At 51.3% G+C, this 25,550-nt stretch overlaps 1 protein-coding gene and 1 non-coding gene across 2 annotated transcripts in view; both read left to right on the top strand.

Moving 5' to 3' along the window:
- Positions 1 to 3,309: 3,309 nt before the first annotated feature.
- On the top strand, positions 3,310 to 3,474 carry LOC114884918. The gene has a single exon (XR_003790975.1). It is a non-coding gene; the product is annotated as a U1 spliceosomal RNA (small nuclear RNA).
- Positions 3,475 to 14,494: 11,020 nt separating this feature from the next.
- The window catches only part of NEK6 (NIMA related kinase 6), an 85,605-nt gene continuing 74,549 nt past the window's right edge, over positions 14,495 to 25,550 (top strand). The window contains exon 1 of the mRNA XM_029203705.1: positions 14,495 to 14,636. The gene's annotated coding sequence lies outside the window, so the exon portion shown is untranslated. The remainder of the gene's footprint in view (positions 14,637 to 25,550) is intronic.

A 25,550-nucleotide genomic window follows, 5' to 3' on the forward strand; every position in this document is an offset into this window, starting at 1 on the left:
GATCTATTCTCTTAGCAACTTTCAAGTATACAATACAGTATTATTAACTACAGTCACCATGCTGTACTTTAGATCCACAGAATTTACTCTTCTTATAACTGGAAGTTGGTACCCTTTGAATACTCAAAACCACTGGCTTGTACACTTTTTATAAATTTATTTATGTACTTATTTATTTTTGGCTGTGTTGGGTCTTCGTTGTTGTGCGCGGGCTTTCTCTAGTTGCAGCGACCGGGGGCTACTCTTCGTGGCAGTGCGTGGGCTTCTCACTGCAGTGGCTTCTCTTGTTGCAGAGCATGGGCTCTAGGTGCGCGGGCTTCAGTAGTTGTGGCTCGCGGGCTCTAGAGCGCAGGCTCAGTAGTTGTGGCTCACAGGCTTAGTTGCTCTGGGCATGTGGGATCTTCCCGGACCAGGGCTCGAACCCGTGTCCCCTGCATTGGCAGGCGGATTCTTAACCACTGCACCACCAGGGAAGTTCCTGCCTTGTACACTTTGAACGGGTGAGTTGTATGGTATGAGAATTGTATCTCAATAAAGCCGTTTAAAAAACTGAGCCTGGTGAGTTGTCTCTTCCGTCTCTACTTCCTTTCTCTATAATTTTTCTTCTCTTCATTAAGTATTTCTTGGCTGTTCCCAAACAATTCCTGTTCTTAATTCTCTGTCTCTGCCTCTTTTTACCAAATGTCCTTATTCTGCACCAGCCCATGAACTGAAGGATTCTCCAGGGAGGTGGCGGGCGGAGGAGAAGTTACAAGCAAACGGGATTCTCCCATCCATGGGGGAGGCTGGGGGCACCAGGACCAGGCTTAGAGTGATGCAACCAGGGCACAAAATGTGAGAAGGCGGCCACCCTCGGGGCTTGCAAGCGCAGGCTGGCACCCAAGAGTGATTCTTCCTTACGTACCATTTACCATGAAAACCATTTTAAAGCGCACAATTCGGTGGTTTTTAGTACCTTCACAATGTTGTGGAACCATCACCACTATCTAGTTCCAGAACATTCTCGTCACTCCAAAAGGGAACCCCATATCTATTAGTAATCCTTCCCCATTTCTCCATTGTCTAGCCCCTTGCAACCACTAATTTGTTTTTTGTCTCTATGGATTTCCCTATTCTGGACATTTTACATAAATGGAATCATACAATATGTGGCCACTTGTGACTGGCTTCTTTTATTTAGCGTAATGTTTTCAAGGTTCAACCACATTGCAGCATATACCATTACTCTATTCCTTTTTATGGCCATGGCCACATAATATTCCATTATGTGGATGTATCACATTTTGCTTACCCACTCATCTGTTGATGAACATTTTGATGGTTTCCACCCTTTGCTATTGTGAATACTGCTGCTATAAACAGTCTCGGACAAGTTTTTGTTTGAACCCCTGTTTTCAATACTTCTGGGTTTACACCTAGGAGAGGAATTTGCTGGGCCATATGCTAATCTATGTTGAACTTATTGAGGAACCATCTCCTTACATTTTGCACCTTGAGCGTCTAGGGTGCTTCATCCTAGCGCAGCCCTAAGTGCACACTCACCCATTTATGACTTTCATCCCTACGTCCCCGCCATCCCCATGCACATCAGCAGCTTTGAGGCAGAGGGGTTGACGTGGGCAACAATTCTAAGTCACATGCAGGGCCAGAAGGATGTCCTGTGAAGCTAGAACACAAAGGGAGCACCGGAAGTGGGGCTGGAGAGGTCAGTAGATGCCAGGACACGAGGCTGTCATCCTCAGAAACTGGGACTTCACGTTGTCGGTTACAGGGAGCCGGGAGGAGAGAAATCACCAGGGAAGGAAAGGTTACAAACTCTGCCTTAAGATCGGAGAGTGCTCAGGGACACCGGGAAAGGTCACTGTAGTCCTCACCGGCCCTGACTCCATCGGTCCTGACAGGAATTGAGGTGAACCCCTTCCACCCTGTGGGCCTCCATTTCTCAGACTGGAAAATGGACGCAGTAAGCTTCTGCTGTCTGTTATAGGTGAGATTCTGGATGTGAGCTGGCTTCGTGATCTATGAAGCTCAGGGTAGAAGCTTCCAGTTGAAATGCCTGCTCAGGTGACTTCTAGAACGTGGAACAGGTAGACCCAACTTGATCTGGCTCCATGGAAGCATCTGAGAAGTCGTGTGGAGATTGAAATTCTATCAAGGGAGACCCATTTACAGCACGGGGGAACTGACTACTTAAATGAACCCGGCAGTGAATCCTCAGGCATGACTTTTGTGTTCAGTAAATTGGAACTTTCATATATTGGGTTTGCAGTTCAGCCGAATTCTGAAAAATTATTAATAGTTCAAACCACTTGGAGGTGGAGGTGGCAAGATTCCGATTTCTATGATTTTCATAGTACAGGGACTTTCTTCGGAGCAATAATCTCATCTAAAAGAGGCCCAGGGCCTCCCTAGGCGGACTCAAAAGGAGAGGGCTCTGGACAGAAGAGGAAAGTGGAGACTGTGCTTTCCCCACCCACAGAGTGTGAAGGTCAAACTAGATTAGTTAAGGCAAGGAGGCGTGCTGATCATATCTGGGGAATTTGTAGATTATCAAGACTGGCAGGGAAGGAAACAAGGGACTTTCTCTGGAGGAACAGGGATATTTCAGACTCCAATTCAATCCCCATTTGTAGAGGGAACTTCAGCCCCATGCTAGGCGCTTGGTACGTATTATTCCATTTAATTTTTCCAACAATCCCTTTATTTACAAAGCCAGCAAGGGTCAAAAAGGTCAAGTGGCTTGCCAAGGTCACAGGGCAAGTTCAGCCCTGAGGCCAAGATTTGAACCCAGATCTCATGACTCCAGGCTTGGGGCTGGTTCCACCAAGCCACCTTCAAGTCCCCTTGAGAGTTACAAAGAGTCGGACATGTGGGTGATATCTGGGACAGAGGGGACCTAAGTGGTCAGGGCTAATGTGACCCTGTGGGAGGGTCATTCGTGTCTTCTCTTTTCGGTTTGTCCTGGTAAGTCCCACATCTTTTGCAGAACTGCTTCCTAGTATCCTTATCTGGAATGGCTGCCAAGGGCAGCCAAAGACCAGGCTTGCCCTTGGAGGCCTGAGAAGGGAGGCTGAGGGCAAAGGTTCAGTCCATCTCATGTGGCCCTCCTGGCCAGGGGCCCCGCAGGTGGGTGGAGTAAGCCTGCGTTTGTCAGCACCCTCCTCACTCTCCCGAGCAGGGGTCTGGCAGGCGGGGGCGGAGTCCCCCAAGCTGAGACTGCCCTTCCCCAAACAGGGCTGCCTGGGATTCAGAGACTGCATGGAGAGAGCAGAGACTGTAGATTGAAACCTGGGTTCAAATTCCAGTCCCCAACTTACCTGGCAGGAGAGATACCATGGTCACGAAGGTGGCTTTCTCAGGGTGAGGCTCATCCGTTGCACTCCAGATGTGCTGAACCCTGTGACTTCCCCTGACCCTCCCCCAAAAGTCCCAGTCCCATCACTTACTTGGCTAAGTTTCTTCATCTCACTGTGCTTTGGTTTCTCCATCTGGGACCAATACTCATCAGATGGAAGGGGTGAGCCCATAGGAAGCGCTTCCCATCAAGGAATGAGAGCTGTTTAAGGTTTCCTGGTGCCCCTCCAGCTCCAAGGAGCAGAACCTGTGTCCAAACAGTTAGCACACCTGCCTGGGTACTGGTGTAGCCCTGGGGAGATACCGTGATGGACCAGTCATGGCTCCTGCTTGGCAGAACCAAGCCAGCCAGTGGGACAAGGGCTGCAGCAGAGGGATGCAGAGGGATGCACAATACAGCCAGGAGGTGGAAAGGAGAGACTTCACAGGGGAGAGTCTAAATATTTAACAACCTGCTTGCCATGGTCACTGGCCAATCAGAAAGGACACTGGCTGTAAACAATCCATAGACCCATCAGTGTGATTTTGATGCTCTGGGAAGGGACATTTGATTTGTGTCCTGATGGATAAGAATTCTTCAGACATGTGGGAAAAAAGGGCACTCCCAGCAGTGGGAACAGCATGTGCTAAGGCCTGAGGACCAGAAAAAGCAGGGTATGCCTAGAACCATATGGTTGGAGCGTAAGATGCACATGGCGGGTGGGGAGAAGAGAAGGTCTTGAATACCAAACTAAGTTTGGGTGCCACAGTTAGGATACTTCTTTCTTTTTCTTCTTTTCATTTAGGATACTTCTGCGGTGGCATTCCATGCCTGTGACCCTGACGAACGGGCACAGGGTTTCCAGGGTCTGTACACTCCTCCCATCCCAGGCCCATGACATCTACCTGGGGCAGCGGCGTTGCTTGGGGTCTGGCTCCATTCTCCTGGGAGAGGGTCCAACAAGCGTGGGCTAGGAGGAGAGGCTCAGTCAAGGGCCCCAGAGTGTCACTGAGGCCCCCTGTCTGCTCAGGAAAAACTCAGGGATGCTTTGGGAATAAGGGACCTGGTTCTAGCACAAGCTCTGCTGCTTATGTACTGTGTGATCTTGAGTAAGGCACAAACCCTCTCTGGGCCTCAGGGTCTCCATAGCCAGCATGAGGAAGCCTGTTGATTTCTCCCTTGGAAATGAAGAGAGTGCCAAGCTGATCCTCTCCGACCAGCCACGCTACCTGACCTTGTGGGAAACGTGAGGGATTTGAACTCGGGCAGAGCCAAGTTTGAGTCTCAATTTTGGGATGTCCTGGATCTTTGACTTTGAGCAAGTGTTAAGTTCTGGGCCTTCATTTCCTCATCTCTAGAACGTGGACTTGATTGGCGAGGTCGATATGGTGTAGAATAAACGAGAACACTTCGGGTAAGCGTTTCGCTCCCTCCCTCGCCTTCTATGGGTGTCCTTTGCTCAGCGGCAGGGCCTTTGCTGAAGCTGGAGGTCAGTGGGGCATGGGGAGGAAGGCCGTACCCTTTACTGCTCTGCCAGGACACTTTCGGGCACGGAAGAGGGCACTATTAGTAATAAACAGCCAGGAGCCTGGTGTGTCCTACGGAAACTGGAATCTATGACCCTGGCGATGAGAGGAGAGGCAGAAATGGAGAATGAGCTACAGGGGGGAGGGGAGGCGGGAGCAGGCACCGTGAGAAGAGGGCGTGAGGTCTCACGCTGGCTTTAGGACGTTCTCCCGCAGGACGTACTGATTAGAACCCTTGCCAGTGTTCCAGAAGAGCTCCAGTAAAGAGCTGCTCCTCTTGCAGCGGTTTGGGAATTGGATTTGAGTTGGATGGTTTTTTTTTTTTAATCTCATGCATTTGCTTTGCTGGTTGGTTGCTTCATTTTCCTCTTGGCTGTGACTCCCTGCTAAGCCTGCTCTTGGGCTGGGGGCAGGAAGGCCCAGTTACAGCTGGGCTCTGCAGGTAAAGAGCTTTACGATGCTCAGAAAACAATCATTGCTCAGAGAATATCCTTCCCCTTCCAACATCCTCAGCAACAGCGCCCTTGCACCGGGACCCTGTCCACGGTCATCGCAAGCCCCAGACTCACCAGTGCCTTCATACTCTGCAAGTAGTCTGGGCCCTCCAGACTCCCCACCCCTCCCCGTGCAAGAATCCTGAACTCCTCTGAGAGCCTGCTGTACTGCTGTCCTTTCCGCTTCCTCTCTCTTCCTCTCTGGTGGGGGCTGGGATGCAGCTGGCGGGGCTGGGGGCGGGCGGGGGGGGGCTCTCCCCCAGACTGCTTCTCTCACAGTCCCCTCAGCGCGGCACACCCGGGTCTGCATTCCTCCATCCTTAATGCCTCCTCTGGGAACATAGGCTTTCAGAAATCTGAGAAGACCAACCAGCCGGTGCAGGCCAGAGGGAGGTGGGCCCAGACGGGGGTGTGTGGGGGGGGGGGGGGGGGGGCTTGGCTTCTGCCTTCGCTGGAAAGAGAAACCTCGGGCTTTCCCATCCCCTTTCAGCTGCTCTGGGCTTCCAGGCCAGGGAGAAAAGAGGGTTGGCTTTTGCTCAATCCACTTGGGGAGATGAGGGCCAGCAAAGGAAAGAAGTTGTGATGGTTTGTAAAGGTAGAGGGACGTTGCCACATCTACCTGGTGCAGAAGTTTGCACATCGGGGACCCTTCATTGCCCCTTAGGCTTCCAGAACAACAGGAAGATCCTACTTGCAGGACCAATCAGAGAGGTGAAGCTAGTAGCCCACGGTCACACAGCCAGGAAGTGGAGGTGCTAGAGTTCAAATCCAGGCTGGTTCTGCAGCACCATACCACCTCCAAGTACATGTGTCCCAGGCACAGTTGGAAATATGCCCTTCCTGCACACCTCTCCCCTGTTAACAAGCAAAACCCTTCCCTTTAGGGATTTGTTCTTTCCATTGATGTAAGCCCTCACCCTCACCCCGCTCTGCTCTTGGAATCTTAAAATGATGACTCATTTAGTCCAGAAAGGATGGTTAGAAATTGATTTGTCCAACTCCTTTTTACAGATGGGGAAACTGAAGCCCAGAAAGGGCCAGGGCTTGCCCACGTCAGACCCGGAGCTCCCAAGACGCAGCCCACTTAGGTGGAGTCTTGTCAGGCAGACTGACTCTGCCATTTGCTGTTTTTTTTCTTTTTTAACATTTTTTATTGGAGTATAGTTGCTTTACAATGTTGTGTTAGTTCCTACTGTATAGCAAAGTGAATCAGCTATACATACACATATATCCCCTTTTTTTTGGATTTCCTTCCCATTTAGGTCACCACAGAGCATTGAGTAGAGTTCCCTGTGCTCTACAGAAGGTTCTCATCTATTTTATACATAGTATCAATAGTGTATACATGTCAATCTGCCATTTACTTTCTGCATGACCGTGGCCAGTAGGTGTTACCTTTGTGAGCCTCAGTTTTCTCACCTATTAAATGGGGATCATTGAAGGGTTATAGAGATTAAAGAAAGTTCTAGGTTTGGATGCAGTGCCGTAGCTCCTGGCACACGGTAGGTACTCAGTACAGGCTGGCTGCCTTCCTTCTTTCCTAGCAAAGGAAAATGGAACCTTAAAGCACTGAGACTAGGGCCACCCCTTTACAGGGCCTAAGGGGGGGATAATAGGACCCAGTGACGTATGAGAGCTGGTTTGCACTGGCTGGTGAGAGCTAACTGTTGAATAAGAGCAGATTGTTAAATATTTGGGAATTCCAGAGCAGTTGTTGATAGGTTTAAATCGGCTGTGCTGGGAGTACTTTACACCATGGAAATTGGCAAACACTACTAAGGGATTTTTTTTTTCTAGTAAAGGCATATAGTATGGGATTTGCCGGAAGTAGGAAGTGACTCATGGTATCATTATGCTTATTTTACAGATGAGACCCTGGAGCTAGCTGTGCCAGTGAAATGTATCTGCATATCACATAAATTACAGCTTCACTATTTCCCCACTGTGTGAGCTTGGGCGAGCCATTTGACCTCTCTGAGCCTGTTTTGTCAGGCAGAGAAACTGAGGCAAATGCCCAGCTGGATGGGTGGTGCAAAGGGAGGTCACCCTGGCGCCCATCTCACTGGCTTGTTGGGATGATTTTAAAAAATGACAATTGTAAAATGTAAAGCGCTAGTTTCTGAGCCTGACAAACAGTTGATACTGATACGCTTTTCAGCCAGGAGCTGGCCTGGTATCTTCATCTCATCCTAACCTGGTGAGAAGGTTTCCCAGTGAGGACTCTGAGGCTCTGGTCGGTGAGGTAGCTTCATCCAGGGCTGTGCTGCCAACAGGTGGCAAAGCAGACTTTGAAGCCTGGTCTGATTGGCTCCAGGGCTGAGCTTCTGCCGAGGGCCTTGGCCCCAGCCCAGCTCTGGGGGGCTGATTGCAGAGCTTGGGTTGTGGTATTTGGCAACTGGCTTCAGGCAGAACGCGTGGGGTCAAAGTGGCTGCCTTGCCCAGGTCGGCCTGAGCAACTCGGCTCAGAACCCAAAGCCTGCAGCTCTGAGCTGAGCAGTGCCCAAACACAGCTCCTTATTCAGGGGCTCTGGAGCCCCCAGAACTCACTGCCTCTCCTCCGATGCACCTCTCTACCCATACACCCTGCCTCAGGGGAATCACCCCAAAACAGCAATGGCCACTCCGGACCAAATCCCTCAGACTATCACTGAATGAAGGGAAATGCATTTTCTTTCCCAACAATGGGTTAGACCTTCTCTGCTCCCACTTCTGGCACAGGGGGCTGCTTTGGGGCTGGGGGGGAGGGAGTGGCAGCACAAGCCCCTCCTCAGGGAAACCTAACGAAGCCTCTTCTGATTCCCGCCACAGCCGTCTTCCTCCTTTTGCTCCCGTGCCCGTTTTGCCAGCCTCCAGCCTCCATCTGGTCCCTCCACCCCGTTGCCCCTAGCACAATCCTGGCATGTCTTGATGCCTGGAAAAATTACACCCATTCCCAGAAAGCCAGGGGCAGGGCTGGGAAACCTAGCAACCAAAGGCCCATCTCCTCCTTCAGAGCACTTCCCTCATTCGGGGTATCTGGGCTCAATGGATGGATGGTGTCATCAGCCCTAAATCCAGACGTCTCCCAGCCTCCATCTGCTCTGAGAGCATCCAGCCCCGTGGTGGGCACAGGGGAGGCCTCAGGCCCAGAGGAGACTCCTCTGAGAGCATCCAGCCCCGTGGTGGGCACAGGGGAGGCCTCAGGCCCGGAGGAGACTCACTTTAGCCCCATGTCCCAGGAATTTCAGGAAGGGCAGTTGGACCCCTCACTTGGCCCCCAAAGCCAGGTAGACACCTGGAGGCCTGGGAGAGAAATACGGCCAGCATGGGACCCTGCTAACTCTGCTCAGAGCAGAATTCTGGGCTCATCAGATGCCCCCTTAAATTGTGTTTCAGGCAGACTGGTTAACCACGCTAATGTTCTCACCTGTAAACTTTCTCATCCGAACATTGACACCCATGTCACACACAGAGCCAGTGAGTGGACCACACAAGGGCGTGTCTCAGTGCCCGACTGAGATGATCAGTTATTTATTCACCTGGCAAGTTATTGTTTTATTTGACATGAATAACAGGGTGGCCATATAACTTATTGTCCAATCCGGGACACTTTTGAGAGTGAAAGGGATGCTGAGACAGTAGGCATAGCCCAGAACTGTCCTGGGCACGCAAGAACTTCCAGTCACACCACAAATCTCATGTCTCCCCTGTGTCAGGCTCCGGGCAGCTGCATGAGGCCCAGGCGAATCCATCACCACCCCTCCCCCAGGGAGGAGAGAAAAGAAGCCACAGCCAGACAGTCTCACTCAGCTCAATATCAGGAGAGAACAGGCATCCAGAAAGCAAAGCAGGGCCAAAGTCCCAGTGTTTTGTGAGCTTATGAAAATCCTTCGGAGGCCAAAATAACATTTCCACAGTCCCCCATCTCCACATCTGATGCCTCTCGGCAGCCACAAATGCCAACCCTTTTACATAGGGGCGCAGTGGTTTTGAGTGTTCCTAGCAGGGACTGACAGAGCACCCACTCCTTTGTTAATTTAGTATCAACAGTCTCTGAGTCTCAGTTTGCTCATCTGCAAAACGGGCAAATGGGCATCACTACCTCAAACTGTAGTTGAGGAGGTCAGTTAAGAGAAAATACATGAAAGGCACAGTTCTTGGTGCTCATTACGAGTCAGGGTTTGAATCTGTTTGTTGAAACACCAAGTATTGGAGGTTTGGTGGCAGGACCTGCAGGGATGTAGCAACATCACTGGGTGCATCTCTGCCTTTTCCTGTCTGCATGCCCTTGAGCCAGTCCCATCTGGAATGATAATCCCCAAAGTCCCCCTCCACCACCACCTTAACTGTAGACAGTTAACTTGTGTTGTTCCCACATCCCGGGGCCTCCTGTGTGTGTGGGGGGGGTCTATCAGGTCAAGCCTCTAACAAACTCAAAGTTGGCGACTAAGGCTGCCAAAGCCTGGAGGAGATAACAGTTTAGCAGTTATCACAGGATCAGCAAAGCGTGAAAAGCTTACAAGATGATTCCCTCTGGGCAGAAGAGCGCTGACACCTTGCACTTAATGTACCATTTCTTAGGGCATCGTCTTAGCCTCCCCAGATCTTCCAGCCTAGGAGCACAGCACTTAACTCTTCACCGAGCATTTTCAGGAATACAATTTCATGTGACCACTGTCATCCTGTGATAGAGGCTGACTGTCCCCATTTTACAGATGAGCAAACTGAGGCCCAGAATGAAGAAGTGGATTGCCTGAACGCACACAGCTGAGTTTTCAAGTTTCAAAAGAACCCATGTCTGGGCTCTTTCATCCACCCAACGCATCTCTGGAGCTGAGAATAATAAAAAAGAAAAATTAGCCCCAAAGCCAAACCTCACAATGAACATGGGGGCCATTGGAGAAACTGCTCTTCTATGCCCCGCCAATGTTTTCTGTTTTTCTTGTTCCCCAAACATACCATAAGTCCCTGAGGGCAGGGACCATGGCTGAAACTTCTGTCGTATCCCACAGTGCTTAGAACAGTATACAGAGAAGGTGCTTGCTAAATGTGGATTAAATGCAAATATTTTGAAATACTACACAGCCATAGAAAAGGAAATAGTTCTTTTTTTTTTTTTGCGGTACGCGGGCCTCTCACTGTTGTGGCCTCTCCCGCCGCGGAGCACAGGCTCTGGACGCGCAGGCTCAGCGGCCGTGGCTCACGGGCCCAGCCGCTCCGCGGCATGTGGGATCTTTCCCGACCGGGACACGAACCCGTGTCCCCTGCATCGGCAGGCGGACGCTCAACCACTGCGCCACCAGGGAAGCCCAAGGAAATAGTTCTTTATGGAGTGATAGGAAGTAGTCTCCAAGAAGTGAAGGAAACACAAGTTGTATAGCATTGTAGATCAGATGCTATCATTTGCATGAAAAAGAAGAGAAGAAAAAATACACACACGTGTATATACACACACACACACACACACAAACACACACACACACAAAACACACTGTCTGGGAACAGAGTGTGTTTGGCAACACTCGTTCCCTCCAGGGAAAAGAAGGAGGTAGCTGGGGATTGGGGTGGAAAGGAAATTTTCACCATTTTTTTTCTGCACCTTTGAACTTTGAACTGTGGGCAACTGTGGGCATTTATTTATTCAAAAAAATAAATCTTTAAAAAATTAAACTAGCTAAAAATAAGGTTTGCTATTTTAAAAAGTCAGCCATATGATGGCATGGAGGGCAGTGATGCTTCCTGCATTCCCAGCCCTTACCAAAATGTGCAATTGGTTTTCCAGCTTGCACTGAGCAACGGGAAATCCTAAAAGGTCAAGGTCGCATTTTGCCAGTCAAGAAACTGACCCAGGGTCACACAGGGAGCGAAGGGCAGAGCTGGGGTGGAAGGGAGCCCTGACTCCAGTCCTGACTCCCTTCCCAGCCAGCTGGGTTTGCTGCTCCTGAAAATCCCCATAAACTCTTGTGAAAGTTCTTGGTCAGATACACAGACAGACATCAGGAGGTGGAGAGGAGCCCAGCAGACAAGAGGCCTCTATTTCATAAAGTAAACTCTGAATTAAATTAAATTAAAGTTTAAATTAAACTTTAATTAAATTAAAGTTTATCAAATAAACCAAGACACTTTTGAAGTGAAAAGGAGTGCTATTAATAATCACACTCAGATGATAAGAACAAACAAGAGTTCCTGGAAAACCCAGACCATCCCCCCAAAATGCCCACCATCGGGAAGCTGGCAAGAGGGCGTTTGGGACAAAGGGGCTTCAAAGAACATGGTGTGATCCTAGTACTTTATGGCTCCCTCTCCCCCCACTACCACTCCCCCAAAATACTGACAACAATATAAGCTTTTGGTAAACCCAGGTCCAAGCCAGCTTCCTTCTCTGAGCCTCAGCTTCTTTATCTGTAAAACAGAAATCCTGACCCCCACCTCGAGGGATGCTGGGAAAATGCAGAGCCCGGCATGGAGAAGGTGCCCAGCAAGAGTAGTTTCTCTTCCCCTAATGCAGAGAGATAATGAAACGACACAGGCTTAATCCTGAAACCCTTGGGGGTGAACAGAGAGCCTTTCTCCTAGACAAGATTCACAAATGCCGTGGGAGGGAGCGTCAGGCACTGTGTGTGGGGAGATGTTGATTCTAATTCTGGGAGTCGTTTTGCAAAGCACCTCTTAACAGTGACTCATTTGGGGACTCACAGAAAAATGCTTTGCGTTAAAAACAAAAGTTGAGTGGGGCTCAGGTTGCATTGTACCATTTCTCTCTACCTACCCCTGCCATGGCCAGGGTAGTGAGGGTAGTGCAGGGCACTTGGAGGGTCTCTGGGCAGAGTTTAACCTGATTTTTCCCCCAGCATGTCACCAGGGGCTGGGACCAGGCCAGAGGGAAGTAAGTAGGAGGTGAGGAAGAGGAAGGCCAGGAAAACAGGGTGGGGGTGACTCCCCCGCAACCCCTCAAGTCCTGCTGCTGCACCCTCCTGTCTCTAGAAGCCTACAGCAGATGCCCTAGGCCCTCCTGTTCCTGAATTATAGTCCCAGAGGGAGGGAAGGGGGCGGCCAGGACTTCTTCAGTCCCCTAACACTCGGCAGCAGCCAACAGCTGGCCTGCAGCCAGACCCATCTCTGCTGATGGTGGTTGGCTGTGTGACCTGTGACACACTTCTTGACCTCTCTGAGCCTCAGTTTCCTAAATGGCAAATGAGGACACTGGGAGTACCTGTTACAGGGGCTCTGTGAGGCTGGGAACAGGCTTTACAAATGGTAGATTCTTATACAGACATGCGTGGGGGTCCCAGCGCTGCTTTCCTCGGTGGTCTGGTGCTGCTCCCAAAGTTTCCTTCAAAGAGGAATTTCAGGTTCTCGCTCTGTAGCGTACTAGGATGGTTCTTGGAGCACGAACCTGTCCTATACACAGAGGACCTCTTCCCTCACTCCCTCATACAGCCCTCTGTTCAAATGGCACCTCATCAGAGAGGCCTTCTCCCAGCACTCTCTATGAAAAAGCAGCCCTGGGGGGCTTTCCTCCCCACTCCTTGCTTTTATCTTCTCCACCAAACCTATTTTCCTTGCCATGCCAGATACTTTTCTTTTCCCCCACCTCCCACCCCCAGATTGAAGCCCCAAGAGAGTCTGGGCTGTATTTTGTTCATGACTGTAACCCAGTGCCTAGAATAGCATCTGACCCATAGAAGGTGCTGTATGTGTCGAGTGAATGAATGAATGAATGAATGTTTCCTGCACAAATATAGTCAATATCACTCACCTACTAGTAAGACTGCCACACAATCTCAGAACTTCTATTACTTCCTCTTGTTTTCTGCAATGCTTATGGTTTATATTTAACTGTTCAATCTATCTGGCCTTTATTGTGAAGTATATCATGTGAGGTGAGGCTGTAATCAGATCCCCAACTAACGGCTAACCAATTTGCAAAATGATCCATTTCATCCCTGTGGCTTTGTAGAAGGGCTGGCTCCTCTGGATGGGCTGCTGCCCCGTCTGCCCCTCCTTGTATCAGCAGTACAGAACCATTACTGTTCACACCCTAAATTAAGCACACAGGCACAGGAATCAGATCGTCTGTGGTCCAGTTTCTAGCTCAGCCACTTACCAGCTGGGTGACTTTGGGCAAGAGAATTTGTTTCTCTAAGCTTCAGTTCTAGGCCTCATTTACCCCATCTGTAAAATGGGCACGAAAGCAGCATAAAGTCTCCTTCAAATAATGGCTGTGGGACTGAACAGCACCAGGCAGGCAGAGTGTGCAGCCGTGAGCCTGGCACACAGTGGGTGTTCAGTTAGGGTCATCATCGTCAGACACCTGAGCCAGCTGAGACATGTCCATTCACTGGGCAAACAGGCCCAGTGGGTATCCCCCTGTGCCCAGCACGGTGACCAAACTGGACAGCTGGCAGGCAGCCAGCGTCAGTCCCTGGTTCCTGCCCTCCTGCGGGACACAGCACAGTTTTGCATGTAGAGGAAAAGCAGCGAGTGTGGAAACAGGAACTGTCTGGGCCAGGAGCATCCCCTTTTGGGGGGTGGGGTCCCCCTAGGAAGTGAAGCAGGGAACTGAGCTGCTGCCTTTGGGCCCCCATACAGACTCTGTCTCCTTCGAGAGGGTGTTAAGCATTCATTAGCAGAGTCTTACTTCTTCCAGAAACCTCTGCACGTTGATTCTTCCTGGTCTTGGGGTGTACAGGAAGTGGGGAGCTCCAGATGAGGAGACGTTGGCCCTCCGAGGGCAGAGAGCAGTGCCTTCACCACAGCGAGATACCCTTGGAGCCTACTTCAGTGCCCGCATTCAGCAGGCGCAAAATAAGCGCTTGTTGATTAACCGATTTTAGTATCTCCAGGGTTGTGACAGGAGCAAAGTTAGGTGATGGGTATGCAAAGATGCGTGGGAGGGGTCCACGGGGTTGACTGGCTGCAGACCCGAAGTGTCTAGAGCCCGAGAAGAAAGGGAGATGCTGGACCTGACTCGCTGTGTGATCTGGGCCTCAGTTTCCCCAGCTTTGAAATGGGGAGGGGGTCCTCGGCTAAGTGGGCTTGGGAGAGTGAGGGGATCCGGCCTCGGTGAGGGCGCCGCCCGGGCGCCCCCCAAGCCTGCGTGGCGGCAGCGCGCACGAGCGCAGGGGGCGGCGCGGCCCCGCGGCGGGGAGGGGCGGGAGCGCGCGCGCGGGCCCGCGCAGGCGGCGGCGGAACCCAGCGGACGAGCGTGCAGCTGCGGCGCCGCCAACTCGTGTGGGACCCACCGCTCCCGCCGACCGTGCGCCGGTCCTCCCTACGGCAGCCGAGCCCGCCCGCGAGCCGGTGAGTGGCCTGGGGCCGGGGCCCGACCGGATCGGGCCGGCGCGGGCCGGGGAAGGGGCGGAGGCCGGGCCGCGGGGCAGCCACCCACTCTCGGGCCGAGCGGGACGCGCGTGCCCGCGCACGCGCCCGAGGCTCTGCGGGGGACAGCGGGCGGGTGTGCATGCGGGAAGTCGGGACGCGCGTGAGCGTGCGTGTCTGAGTGTGTCCCCGGCCGTGCGTCCGAGCGTGCGTGGGCGGCGTGTCCATCTGTCCCTCCTGGTGTGTTCGCAGGAGTGCGCGCGTGCCTGTGGCCGAGTTGGTGCGTGTGCACCTCGGAGCGTCGGCGTGGTGGGGTGGTGGAGTTTGGTGTGAGTGAGTGCGGGGCAAGCGGGCATGGCTCCCACTTAGCCATTTATTGAGTGTTTACTATGCGCCAGGCGCTTCATGTGGGATCTCATTTTTGTGACCGAGAATGTGTGGATTCTGGGTGTATGTGTGCGCGCGCACACGTGGGAGCGTTCACAAGTGATTTTTGTGTGTATTTATGAGCCCTTGAGGGCAAAAGTGTACATATGTGGATGTGAGTGTGTAATTTGTGTACAGGAGCATGCGAGTATGTTTGCTGTGGAGGCTGAGGGCCCCCCTTTGCGCCCACCAGGCCTACTGCGTGATGTGCCCGCCGCTGGCCCGGATGTCAGGGGAGCCCGTGGAGAGAAGCAGGCCTGGTGTGGGCACCCCGTGGGTGCTGGGTTTTCTTTGGTGAATGAGAGGCCAGAGGTCAGATCGCAGAGCCCAGCCGGGCCTGGGCAGGGCCACTGGCAGGACCCTCCAAGGGGCTCCAGACTGAGCTGGGGCTGCGCTGGGCCTGGTGGAGCCTCTTGGCCCGGCACTGGAGGACCTGTATTCAGTTTTCCCAAAAACTCTTCTGTGTCCCCTGGCTTTGTTCTTGCCCCTCTCTGGCCCTGGTGAATTTTAACCCTTTCTCCAGGCCCAGGGTGGGGCTGACCCTGGGGAGACCAGGGGTCCAGGGACACTTGTCTGTGTATCTGGGGGTGTCTCTCTGCCTGCCTTACTAAGTAGATAGATATTCATCTGATTTATTTGTATCGAGCCTGGGCTCCAAGTGTGAGCCCCCAAGACGGTAACAAATTGATCACAGCAGGCTTTGGACACTGTCTTCCGACGTCTGTCCTTGATGTTTTAACTGACAGTTTTTGGTGTGCTTTATAAATGTTGAAAATCTCTGCAGTTGAAAGTCTTAATTGCTTTAAGGCAAACTTTAGAGTCTCTGGAGCTCCCTAGTTCCTCTGGATTGTCAAAATCTGGCTTGCCTTTCTGAGGGGAACATGTCGTCTTAGGAGCTCAGTGTGTGCGCAGGCGAACCTTGGAGGGACATTTTAAAAACCGTGGCGTTAATGGAAGAAGAATTTCATTGAAAGGGCTGCAGAGCCGGCTGAAAGCGCCTGTTCCCCACGCAGCAGCTTACTGAGTGAACTCTGGATGTCTTCTTTTAGCAAACAAAACCTGGAAGGAAACAAAAAAGACCCACATTCTTTTTCTTTTTTGTCCTAAAAAATGAAAAAAAAAAAAAAAACCCAAACCCACCTCTGGGTGTGCTGGAAATGCTGCCTCCCCTCCCCCAGCAAGGCCAGGCCCTCCCTCAATCCCCCACCCCCAAATAAAATATGCCTGTGGGGAGCTGTGGATGAGTCACTCCCTGGCAGAGAGCCCCACGGGCAAACATTTGGGAAGGTTCTTGCCTAACTTCCCAGAAGAAAGGCCCAGGATTTAAAATGGTCCCTGCGGTTTGTCAGCCTCTGCCGTCCCGTCTGCTTCGGAAATGACTAAAAAGTAGTTTCTACCTCCGCAAAATAAAGTCTCCGACTTAAGCAGCAGCCCAGGTTGGTCTGGGTAGAGGGCCGTTCAGGGTTCAAGAAACGGAGCTCCTGGCTTTGCCAGATGGCACTTCTGGAGGCTTCAAGCAAGGAAGGAGCAGGGGAGGGGAATTCACATTTATGGAGCACCCACTGTGTGCCGGGCACTGTTCTGGGCGCCACAATCCTCCCAAAAGTCAGGCTGTGGAGCGTGGCTTCTGGTTTTATACGCACAAGGAAATTAAGGCTCAGAGAGTTCGAGCAGTGTCCTGGGACCACAGAGAGGAGGTGGCAGCAGAATCCTATCACCTGCCTGACTTCAAGCCCATCCTCTTTCCATTGCACCAGGATTTGCCTTCTGAAGGTGCACAGACTGGGTGCTGAGTGCTTTAAACGTACATACACTTAGTTAATTTTCACTGTGAGGTAGGGGTTATTATCTCCATTTTACAGATGAGAAAAATGAGGCTCAGCGATGAAATGTGCACAATTTTATGAAAGTTATGCACCATGGCTAATGGCCACCATTTATGGAGGGTATTCCATGTGCCAGGCACGGTACTAAAAGCTTTAATTGCCTTATTTCACTCAGTCCACTCACCAACATCATGAGATGGGAACGATCATGATGCCCGTTTTACAGGTGAGGGCACCAGGGCACAGAGAGATTAAATCATGTGGTGAAGATCACATGATAATATACGGTTGATCTTGGATTTGAACCCAGGCTTGACTGAGCAGAGCCCATAGTCTCTCCACCGAACCTGGAAGGTCACAGTGGCTGTGTACCATGTGTCTGGCACAGTGTGAATGTTCGGGGTTGTTATCCTGATCTTAACAGACAGGAAGATGAAGTTAAGTAACTTGGGCAGGGTCATAAACTGGCAAATGGCAAAGTCAGGATCCAAACCCACATCTCTGATTCCAGAGTTGAAGTTCTTAACTTTAAACCAGGTCTGTCTGCCTTTGTCCTGCTGTGGATTAAGACACGCTGGGTTCTTTGCTGGGCTCCAGACTTCTGGGAGAGGTCTTCCTGAAGGCACTACCATCCTTCCTCGTCCACACTTGCCCCTCTGGTGCAGAGGAGCCAGAGCTGTCAGATAGAAAGGGCCACAGTTCACATTTTTTCTTTCCTCTCAAAGTGCCAAAAATTGGTTTCAGAAGGGAAGTGTCAAAAACAGTTGTCAAAAAGAGAAGAATATTCCCTTCTCCTTCTTGGGTCAGACCAAGCCAGGGAGGTAGAGGGTGGAGAGTGGAGGGCCCTGGTGAGTCATCCGAGATTGAATACGGGTTGGCACCTCCAGGCTTGTGTGGGGTGGAAGCAACCTAGGACACTGCCCTCAGGAAGAGCCCGGCGTCCTGACCCCTGATGATGGCGAGTTACCTCCCCGGGCCCGGACTCTCAGTTCTGAATATCTGACAACAGCATCATTTCTACGTAGGCTTCTTGTCACTTCCTTACCATTTCAGTCCCGTGCCTGTCTCTCTTCCCCGTTCATTTCCACTTACATCACGGTTTATACTACACTGTACTGAAAAGGAATGTTGTGTGCGAAGACCTGTGTGGTTTTGGGTGTGGGGTGTTCCTGCGAGCGTCCTTTGGTGTTAAAAAGATAAAGGTATTTCTCTCCCTTGCAAGTATGTTCTGCAAATTGATGAACATTTGCAAATTGCTTTGAGATGCGTTAATTTAAGGTGTGAAATAATAGATCTTGTGCGAAGGCCCAGCCGCATTTCTGGCATTGATGGATTTCTCTCCCGTCTGGCCTGTGATTTGGGGAGGTAAAAATAGTCCTTGTTTCTACATTTTTATCTCTCTCTCTCTCTCTCTCTCTCTCTCTCTCTTTTTTTTTTTGCTGACATCATTCTTAGGAAAACTGTTTTGCCCATGGGCCTTTCCTTGGCCATCGCCTCAGATGGTGGTCAGAACTTGGAGCTCTGGGGAAAGGGTGCTTGTGGAGTGAGGGGTTGTCTGGGTGGTCTGAGCACCCCTGGGTGTCTGTGAATTTGCTTTGAAAGGTGAAGGATGGCCACGCTTGGCCAAAGACCCTCGGTGGCTTTTGGTAGTTGCCTATTTTCTCACTTCTGATTCTTGGGTAGTGACAAGATAGCCTTTTGGGAAAATGTTAACTTAAACAGAAAAAAAGCAGGCCAGTGGCTTCATCCATCCCTATCTGAGCTGGGTGGCATGCACACAGCCCCTTCCTTTGGCCCAAACTGAAATAGACCAACGGCCTCCTCAGACAGGAGCTGACATTGGGGCAAATCAGTTGGTGGTGTAATTTCCTGTGACGTTTAATTCGGGAACTTGAACTTGGAGAGTGATCTAGCGTTTTGACATCTGTCCCTCTAACAAGACTTACTTGTGTGGAAACAAACCCTCATACATAACCTCTGCCGTTGTCTCCAATTCTGGATTTTTCCACAGACAACTTCTCGGGTGGTCTGGTGGCAAAGGCCGGGTCTTCTAGCCAGGCCTTCTCGGCATCTACCAGCAGGATCACTGCACCCCAAACCCGACTCAACAGTGTAGCTGGCTCTGTTTTGGGGGGTGAGGGGGGCTGAATGAGGGGCCTACAGAATTGAAAGGTGGCCAGCTGGGATCTGAAACGCATTCAGTTCCAACGGCCCTGATCCATGTGGAGCCAGTCTTTCTTTCTCTTAGACATCTGCATGATGGTGACCTCACAGAAAAGAAAAAGGGGCTTTATGTAAGAATTCCATAGAGTGTGAAGGAATTCCGACAAGGGAAGGGGGAGGGAGGCTGCCACTGAGAGCCTGCAGGGCCTGTGTTTCCCGGAGTTGTTTAACCCTCACACTTCAAAATTAGGCTGGGGGAGGGGGCAGTGCTTGATCCTAGTGAATGGAGAGCCGAGAGCTGTTTAAGGAGAATGTTCCGAGGTCCCTGAGTTGTAGTTGAGGCCACGGGGTTTAGTCCCTCAGACCCGTTCTCACAGCAAGTGGGCAGTGGAGGTGGAATTTGTACTCAACCCCTTTCCCCAAGGCCTGCCCTCTCTTGTTCCTTATTGTCCCCAAAGTCTTTGAAATTGGGGATTGTCGGGAAGAGACCTGCAAAGGGACGGAGTTAACCATACAAACCACCCTCAGCTCTGATCAGTCCAAGCTGCAGGTGAGGAATTCGGCAGGCTCGCCATCCAGAGAAGAGCTGCACGCCCATTTTACAGGACGGAAACTGAGGCCCAGAGGGGGAAGGCACTCACCCACAATCCAAATGAGTGAGGTGCGAGGCCCAGACCTGCCGCTTGTGAAAAAGTCCTTCACCTCTGGGAGCCTGTTTCCTCATCCAGAAGACAGGAGCAGTATTATGACCTCATAAAGTGCGAGGGAAGAACTAAATAAAATAATGCATACAAAATGCTCAGCATGTGGGTGCTTGGTGAGAGACTAGGAACTATTTAATTACCGAGGACACGCCCAGGGTCACAGGGCTGGGAAGGTCATCTCTTTGTCAGCAGCATTTTCAGTGCCCCTGTATCTTGAGGCCCGAAGCAAGGTTAAAAGGGGGTGTCAGGGGCCCCTCCAGGTAGGTGCCACTGAAGCACTTTTCGATGACCATGACCCTCAAAATAGAGTGGAGGAGACAATGACAATTTGGAAAGAGGCAGGATTTTTTTTTTTTTAATATATTTATTTATTTGTTTTTGGCTGCATTGGGTCTTCATTGCTGCTCGCGGGCATTCTCTAGCTGCAGCAAGCGGGAGCTACTCTTCATTGTGGAGCACGGGCTCTAGGCGCGCGGGCTTCAGTAGTTGTGGCACGCGGGCTCAGTAGTCGTGGCGCACGGGCTTAGTGGCTCCGCGGCATGTGGGATCTTTCCAGACCAGGGCTCGAACCCGTGTCCCTTTCATTGGCAGGCCGATTCTTAACCACGGCGCCACCAGGGAAGTCCCAAGAGTCAAGATTTAAATGTCAGGGTAGCCCTGGGCATCTCAGGGAAATGTTTAGAAATCAGTATTTTGCTTTCCTGTCTACCCTGCCCCCCTGCCAGCCCCACGGAGAGGAAAGTGAGCCTTATAAGTTTTTGGTGCGTCGTCTTGGAGTTGAAGGGTCTTGGGAGGCCCCGAGAGCTGTGTCAGCCACGGTGTGTTATTAAACAAGGCAGATGTTTTGTTAATTATTTACACAGCACTGGCCCCATCAGAGGCCTGTGCTGATGGAGCGGCTGTCGCAGACCTGGGCCGGGGGCAGGCAGTTCTTGGTTGGAAGTAAGCAGGTGGCCCTCTCCACCAACAGGGTCGTCACAGAGAGTCTGCGCAGCGAGGGCTGAGGGAGACTGTGCGTGTTTGGCGCCCCCTAAGCTACTGGGGCTCCCTCAGGCTGGCTTGTCTTCCCCGAGGGAGAGGAGTGACCTTTGTCCCCTGGGACTGGCTGCCCTCGTGAGGTAGCTTCTGTGGGCTTTTGGCCAGCTCTTCACATCTGAGACCCCACCTTGGTGTGTGTGGTGAGGGGAGAGCATCAGCGGGCTCTGGAGATCTTTGAATCCAGCACCTCCCCAGCAGTCAGCTCAGGCTAGGGCTTCATGTGGGCCCAGCCTCTACTTTCTCATCTGGCAAGTGGGCCAGTAACGCCAGGCTCAAGGCCCTTGATTCTCGGGCACCGTTTGGGGTGATTTGCCTTAGAAACCCAAGTTTAGGATTAGAACTCTGAAAAGAAAGGGTCTGGGATCAGAGCCTTCCCTGAAAGGCCACTAAGGATGGGGGATGTCAGCTCCCCGAAGGGGGAGGGTAAGAGATAAACCTACCGTCTTCAGCCTCGGCCCTTCTCCTCCTTCCTGTTTTATATAAGGAGGTTTTGCTCAGGTGTCATTTTAAGAAAGGTTCTTATACGAAATGTTCAGAATCTATAAATCCTTAGAGACAGAAAGGAGATTGGTGGTTATCGGGGGTGTGGGGGAGGGGAGAATGGGGAGACACTGCTTAACGGGTACAGGGTTTCCTTCTGGGATGATGGAAATGTTTTGGAACCACGTAGAGGTTGTGGTTCCACAACATTGGGAATGTACTAAATGCCCCTTAATTTTTACTTTAAAATGGTTAATTTTATTTGGAAAAAAAATTTTTATAAGAAAAGTTTCTGGGCTTCCCTGGTGGTGCACTGGTTAGGAACCCGCCTGCCAATGCAGCAGACACACGTTCGAGCCCTGGTCCAGGAAGATCCCACATGCCGCGGAGCAACTAAGCCCGTGCTCCACAACTACTGAGCCCGCGCTCTAGAGCCCACGAGCCACAACTACTGAAGCCAGCGCGTGTAGAGCCCGTGCTCCTCAACAAGAGAAGCCACTGCAATGAGAAGCCCGTGCACCGCAACAAAGAGTAGCCCCCGCTCACCGCAACTAGAGAAAGCCCGCGCACAGCAAGGAAGACCCAACACAGCCAAAAATAAAAAAGAAATTAAAAAAAAAGAAAAGTTTCTGATGCTTAAAAATAAAAGCTTAGAAGCCTCCCATTTTACAGATAGGAAGAATGAGGCCCACAGAAAGACTGTGACCAGCCTAAGGTCTCCCACGCAGGCTGTGGCTGTTCTGTGGCTGAAATCAGATCGTTCTCCCAACTTTCAGGCCAAGGCTCGGGTTCGTGGCACCTGGGCCCAGAATGTGGGTGAACAGTTCAGTGCGGAAACACAGACCATTCACTGTTGTTTGGGTTAAGTGGACTCCATTTTGTTAACCAGATATGCCCTTGCTGGCTGCTATGTGGTCATCTGTCCGCTCATTCACTCAAGAAATACGTCCTGACATTCTGAGTCAGGCATTATGCTGGGAGCTGGCACAGAGACCCTCTAATGGTCCCACCCACCACCTGTAGCTGCAGAAGTTGTGTCATGACCCCGTTGTAGGTGCTTGTGAACAGTTTGCAGCAGGCACCCTTTGGGATTCACTCTCTGGGGAAGTGGGAGGGCTTCCAGGAAGGAGGGACTCCCCAGCCTTGAGGGAGACATGAGATTTGCCAGGCAAGGTGCTGGAGGCCTGGAGGCCTGAGAAGGCTGGAGTGAAGGGCAGGTAGCCCACAGCGTGAGTGGGTAGGTGGGGCCGTGGGATGGGAAGCTGGGAGCCAGACTGCGGTCCTGCGCTGTAGGCAGACCCCAAGCAGTGCGAAGCCAGGAACTTCCTACCACTTTCTCAGCCTTTGGACCCTTCAATAGAGCCTTTGTACCAGGCACTCACCACATGTTACATTCTGTTCTAACCCTTTACATGGATTAACTCACTTCATCCTCCTGCAGTTCTGTGACACAGGTACCATTATGCCCATTTAATGGACAGAGAAACAGACATAAAGAATCCAGGCTATATGGTGCTAATCTCCATAAGCCTTAGGGTTGTGAGAAACCTGTGTCCTGGGGTCTGGTCTGAAGGCTGCCCTCTGGAAGTGCCCGTTGTGTGGGCTGTCGTTGGTGGCCAGGCCAGGCCGAGGGCCTCCTAGGCAGCTGGGAGGAAAAGTATGAACCAAGGGGGCAAATAGTGGGAGAGGAGGCTGCCAAGGCCCCCCAGGATCTGTGAGCTTTGGTCTTTATTGCGAGAGCAGTGGGGCCCCTGCTACTTCTGCAGCCTTACTTTTCAGCAGTCTCCCCCTCACTCACTCCGCCCCAGCCTCCTTACCTTTCCTCAAACATGCCAAGCGTACTCCCACCTCAGGGCCTTTGTACTTGCTGTTCCCCCGAAATCCTTTTCCTCCTAATCTTCCCATGACTTGTTCCTAGCCTTCACAGGGACACTGCAAAAGTCACTTCTCCAAAGAGACCCCACCATCCCCACTCTGTCAAAATTAATCCCACGTCCTTCACTCCCCATTCCCTGGCCCAGCTTTATTTTTCTTCAGGGCCCTTATCCATCCCTGATGTCGTGTGTTTGTTATCTGCCTCCCAGACTGGAATGTGAGCTCCATGAGGGTAAGAGTTGGTCTGTGGACCACAGCTATACCTCAGCGTCCAGTACCGTGCCTGGCACACAGGTGCTCAATTAATAGTTGTTGAATGAATGGAAAGTTTTAAGTGGGTAAGTGACAGGATCCTTGAAGAATGTTTCTATGGACTTACTGAAGCTGGTGGCAAACTCGACTGGCTGCAAGCACCCCCTCTTCATTCCTCCCAGTGGCCAGCAAAAGGCTGAGTTGTGCCCGACGGACCCTCCCCTGTGCAGAGAAGTTTTCTGAGAGAAAGACTTGTCCTTGGATTATTCCAAGTAGGAGGAACCTAAACACGGAGGTTACCTCCCAGAGTTACAGGGGTCTCCCTCCTTTGCCCCTTTTCTGCAGAGGTGCCTCCTGAAGTCTGTAGAGGAGGGGCTTTGGGTAGGATTTGGTGGGTGCCATGTCTTAAAGCTGCATTGTCTGTAAACCACGCTTATTTTTTAGAGGGCATATCTTTGGGGGGGTTGCTCAGGGAAGGGGAAGGGGTTAAGTCTCCCACGCCACCTCTGGGGACAGACATTTGCTAGGCAGCAAATGAACAAGAGCCCAGATTCTGCCCCAGCCCAGAAAACAGGGAATCCTGGGTTGAAAGAGGAAACGATTCCCTAGCTGGTGTGGCCTTGGTGGACCACCAGTGTGGGTGCCCAGGTGGCAGGACCACTGGGCAGCACATGGCAGACAGACAGGGAGCCCACCCCATGCATCTGGCAGGTCCAGCCAAGTCCAGCCGGATTTAGTTACACCAGGATCTCAAGCATGGACTTGGCGTGCCTGACTCAGTGCGTGTGCATTTCCTTTGTTCGTCTCCCTCAGGAATTTTAGTGGCCTTTTGTGTTTGTTTTAAATGCCAGCCTCAGCCAACCCAAGAGGAAATGAAGACTGGATTTTTATGCAGAGGCTGGGGACAAAGGTGGGGCATGCCAGCTCTTGATGGCGACAGCATGGCATTTGGGGAACACACAAAGAAAATACTTTTACTCCAAGCTAATAACTTTAATTTGCGAATACTTTTGTGACCTCCCAGGACGTCAGATGTCGATCATCTCTAGGTTGGACACATGATGACCACTGTTTCCAAACACCCAAAACAGCAGTGGTCTGTAAAAGCATTTTAGTGACATTTGGGGACAGGAGAGGCAGTTTTGGAAGAAGCTGTTTCGTCGCTGGTGTGTGAGAAGTTCCTGGATGCTCGAATGGCTTAGGGGGTGGCATCTTTGAAATTGCATTGTACTGAAAATTCCAGGACATATGGTCACTGTGATGTGCTAATGTTAGCAATCGAGATATTTAATTACCCAGGAAAACCCCTTTGCCTACCCACTACGGGTTACTGGAGAGCCTTTGTTTCTCTGGAGGAGGGTCTTACACAGTATAATTCCGACCAGCAGACATGACCAGAGTCATTATCCCGCATTCATTTATTAGCTAATTAAGTGATTTATCTGGTCACGCGTTTATTCCTTCAATTGCCGTTCATCCAGCAACATTCACTGGATCCCACTCCGGGCCAGGCCTGGTGCTGGGCAGTGGGGATGGAATGAAACAGGGGAGCAAATGTGACTGAATCCCTGCTGGACGCCAGCCCATTGGGTGGTGCTGTGGGCTGCAGGTGAATTAACTTGTTTTCCAGTAGACGTTTAAGAGCACCTACTATGCGCAGATCTATGGCGATACAGAAAGGAAAATGACAGAGCCCAAGTGATTTGAACTGTTGCCCCGTCTTACGGGGTTTTTTTAGTCCCGGCCCTCTGCTTGCTGCGATAAACCCGGCCAGCCACCGTTCACGGGCCACACGATGACGTCCCCAGAATGAACCAGAAACAATCCAGATGCCCCAGGAACCGACGTGAGAACAAGGCATCCCCTTCACACGTTGCCTCTCAGTTCAGCGTCTTGCCACCACCCAGCATTTTGAGACAGAATGTGAGATCTCGTGGTTGGCTAAATATATAAATATTTTATGTCTCGATATTCCGAAAACGAAGCCCAAATGCGCAGAACTGCAGCACATCAGTGCTATAGATCATATGTTATAATAATCTGATGACATGTTGTTTAAATATTTATGGACTGATGTGACGTGACAATGGGGGGAGAGAGCAGTCTCGGAGCAGAGTTGTGGCAGACGCTAG

Source organism: Monodon monoceros, unplaced genomic scaffold (assembly GCF_005190385.1).
Source record: "Monodon monoceros isolate NGI ecotype Baffin Bay Population unplaced genomic scaffold, NGI_Narwhal_1 Super_Scaffold_5, whole genome shotgun sequence".
Classification (NCBI taxonomy): domain Eukaryota; kingdom Metazoa; phylum Chordata; class Mammalia; order Artiodactyla; family Monodontidae; genus Monodon; species Monodon monoceros.